General features: G+C 45.3%; 1 pseudogene; it reads right to left on the bottom strand.

Moving 5' to 3' along the window:
• Nucleotides 1-527: 527 nt before the first annotated feature.
• Nucleotides 528-3,436, bottom strand: LOC132685783 (deoxycytidylate deaminase pseudogene; annotated as a pseudogene).
• Nucleotides 3,437-3,638: the final 202 nt, after the last annotated feature.

The raw sequence follows: 3,638 nt of genomic DNA, 5'->3' as shown, positions 1-3,638 counted from the left end.
TGGGATTTTGGGTGGGTAGGTGCGTGGGTGTTCTCCTTGACCCTCGAAAGCAAAGACTTTAAGGCTACTGTCATTCGGGTTTCACTTTTTTTGCCCAAGGACACCATGTGCCTCATTGGGGCCAGATGTTCAAATCGATGTGTCTGCTCATGCCCACTAAGAACACACAAGAATTTATTGGTCTTTCCAGCAATGGAGCAGGTAAAGAGCAGGTGATGACAGAGAGCAGGTGCCTTTCTGTGGAAGCATGGCCCCCCAGCAAACCAGGAGACAAAGGGGGGAGGCATCCCACACCTACATGGCAGGCCATCTATAGCCTCCTTCATTTTAAGCCCTAAATCAATAGTTTAAACAAATGTAGATTCCATGTGACAGAAGAGACAGGAAGATGTGTGGCTTCCTATTGTTTAGATGTCTACTTTTGCCGTATTGACTATTAAAAAGTTATTGTAACCTCAAGATGAAGGCATTAGCATCTTCTTAGCAGGTGAAAAGTCCAGTCTCCCGGAGCTTTAATGAGACGTGACTCACCGAAGCTTCTGCCTAGGTCTGCTGTTCACTGAATCAAAATCGATGAAAGTCTTGCCTATGCTTCCCGAATGTAACCCCAGCCAAATCAAATGGGAGCCTCGTAGCTACTGTCTCATCACTGTCACGGTGTAAATCATCAGACATCAAAATAACTCCTTTCATACCTGCCTGGATGATAAGCTTAGCACATTTGTTACATAGGAACAAGGAAACGTACCTTTCACACCTGTGGTGTGCAATCTGTGTTCATGATGGCATTCAGCTCTGCGTGGCACACGTCAGGGTGTTTGGTATTTAGCTTGCTGTCCCCCATTTCCCTCCAAGGGATCTGGTCGTCACGGAACCTGCTTGGCATCCCACTGTATCCTGTCCCCATAATCATGTTTTCTGCACTCATGAATCACGCTCTGACCTGGCAGCTGGGATCTTTGCTTCTTGGTGTCGATAAGAAGGCCACTGCCAAGGGGTGCCTGGGTGACTCAGTCGGTTGAGCGTCTGACTTCGGCTCAGGGTCATGATCTCGCAGTCTGTGAGTTCGAGCCCCGCGTTGGCTCTGTGCTGACAGCTCAGAGCCTGGAGCCTGCTTCAGATTCTGTGTCTCCCTCTCTCTTTGCCCCTCTCCCGTTCATGCTCTGTCTCTCTCTCTCTCTCTGTCAAAAATAAATAAACATTTAAAAAATATATATATAAAAAAAAAGAAGGCCACTGCCATGAAATACTCAGCCCATCCCACATAGTTGCCCCTTTCGTGCAGAAAACCCCATTAATGCTAAACCTGCTTAGCTAGACCCCCTCCCAGCCACCCACACTGGGTCTGCAAGCCTGCAGGCTGGTTCTGGTCCCCAGCCACTGCCACCAAAGCACACCCAGGCCATTCAGTGATCTCTTAAATTAGCCATTTAGCGCATTGATTTTCAGCGTTTCATTCTGAAAACAGAAGCATTTTCAAGTCTAGGCAAAAATGGAGGGAACTTCAGGGGTGATTTCAATACAGTTCTCACTATTCTTAGAAAGTAGAGTAGCCAGGGGCACCTGGGTGGCTCAGTCAGTTAAGCCACTGACTTCGGCTCAGGTCACGGTCTCAGTTTGTGGGTTCGAGCCCCACATCGGGTTCTGTGCTGACAGCTCGGAACCTGGAGCCTGCTTGGGATTCTGTCTCCCTCTCTCTCTGCCCCTCCCCCTCCCCTTTCCCCGCTCATGCTCTGTCTCTGCCTCTCTCTCTCTCTCCCTCAAAAGTAAATAAACATTAAAAAAGAAATTTAGAAAGTAGAGTAGCAAACACATCACAGCTTTGCAAGGTTTGAGCAACAAAGTAAAGATACGAATCGAGCCGCTGATGGGTAGACTCTTGTCCAAAACTGGGCCGTGCGTCTCGCAGGTTCTGATATGTTGTGTTTTTATTGTTCTTTAGTCCTAAATTCTTGTACATTTTTAGCATGATTTCTCCTTGGACCAATGAGTTCCCCAGAAGTAGGTTTTTATACCAAGTATACGTGCAGCTATAAACATTTACCTTTTTCTGCAGATGCTGGTATGCCTTGATTCCTCTCTATCTTTCTGGTACCTACTAGTGGCTTGGCTTTGCCGTCTCCATGAAGCTCACAGAAAGCTCAACAGTCTGTGTTGGATGATCTGCCCGTGATCTTTCGGAGCTTTCTGGGTGTGTAACAAATTGCTTTTTTCTTTTGTTGCTTTTTATCTCCTTTCATTAACATCTTTGTCTTTACCTTTTGACAATATAATTATTATGCATCTTGGTGTGGGTCACTTTGGATTCATCTTATTTGGTGATTGCTTTGGGCTTCCTGGATCTGGATGTTCGTTTCTTCCTCCATGCCATGCACGTTGCTGGTCATTTCTATGAACAAGTTTTTTGCCCCCTTTTCTCTCTCCTCTCTTTCTGAGACCCGCGTAATAACGTGTATATGAGTCTGCTTGATCATGTTCCATAAATCCTGTAAGCTGTCTTCTCACTTTTTCATCTTTTCTCCTCTGTATCTCTTACCCTCTCTTTTGTATTTTTCCATTCCTTATCTTTTTACTGCATTCAGGACGAGTGCCTCAGAAGTATCTTCCTTCCCTCTAAATCATTCCTCAGCTATATCTATTATGCTCTTTGACACATCCATGGAGTTCATTACATCATCAGTTTACCTTTAATTTCTAGATAGTCGCTTCTTTTTTTAAAAATATGAAACTTATTGTCAAATTGGTTTCCATACAACACCCAGTGCTCATCCCAACAGGTCACCTCCTCAATGCCCATCACCCCCCCTCCCCCCCCCCACCCCCCATCAACCCTCAGTTTGTTCTCAGTTTTTAAAAGTCTCTTATGGTTTGACTCCCTCCCTCTCTATTTTTTTTCCTTCCCCTCCCCCATGGTCACTTCTGATAGGTTTTTATGTACAGTTGTCTTTGTAATTACATTCTCAGTTGTCTTTCAGAATTCCACATTCCAATTCCAACAACCACAATATTTTAGTCCTAGGTAATTGACTTATATTGTTTTGTGTTTTTACTGGCATAAGGGCTTGGTAATCTTTGAGGTCATAATTGTTTTTAATCTATGTGAATTTGGCCAGCATAATTGAAGAAATTTTTTCTGCAAAGACAATTTGCCTTTGCCCTGACCACTGTTGAGATCTGGCCTCAGACTGGGTGTTTCAGACCCAGTTTTCACTTCCTTGCAGCACGCTTCCTCTGGAACTCATCCCAGGGATACCATGCCCGGCTCTGCTTCTGCACCCCTAGGCTGGACCCTGTCACCCTTGGTTCCCCACTGCCCGTTTCCTGCTTTTCTGGTGTCAGCCATACACTTCTCTGGCATCCCCTCGGCATCCTGGAAGCCCAGTTTCTGCCTCTTCTGCTGCAGCAACTCCAGGCTCTGCTTGTGTTGGCTTTTCATCTGTCATACATTTTCTCTGTCTGTTTGCTTTGGAAGAAGTAGAGTTAGAGAGATCCTGACCTTTGTGTGTCACAGCCTCTAAGAATATGTCCTGTCTGTGTTCTGTTTGCACAGTAGGACCAACTAGCCTCATGAAAGAAAAACGGAGTCCTTGATCTCACACTGAGATTTAAACATAACTGTGTTCTCTTCTTTCTTCCGT

This window comes from Panthera onca, chromosome F1 (genome assembly GCF_046562875.1).
Source record: "Panthera onca isolate mPanOnc1 chromosome F1, mPanOnc1 haplotype 2, whole genome shotgun sequence".
Lineage (NCBI taxonomy): Eukaryota > Metazoa > Chordata > Mammalia > Carnivora > Felidae > Panthera > Panthera onca.
This window is presented reverse-complemented; position numbering and strand designations above follow the sequence as displayed.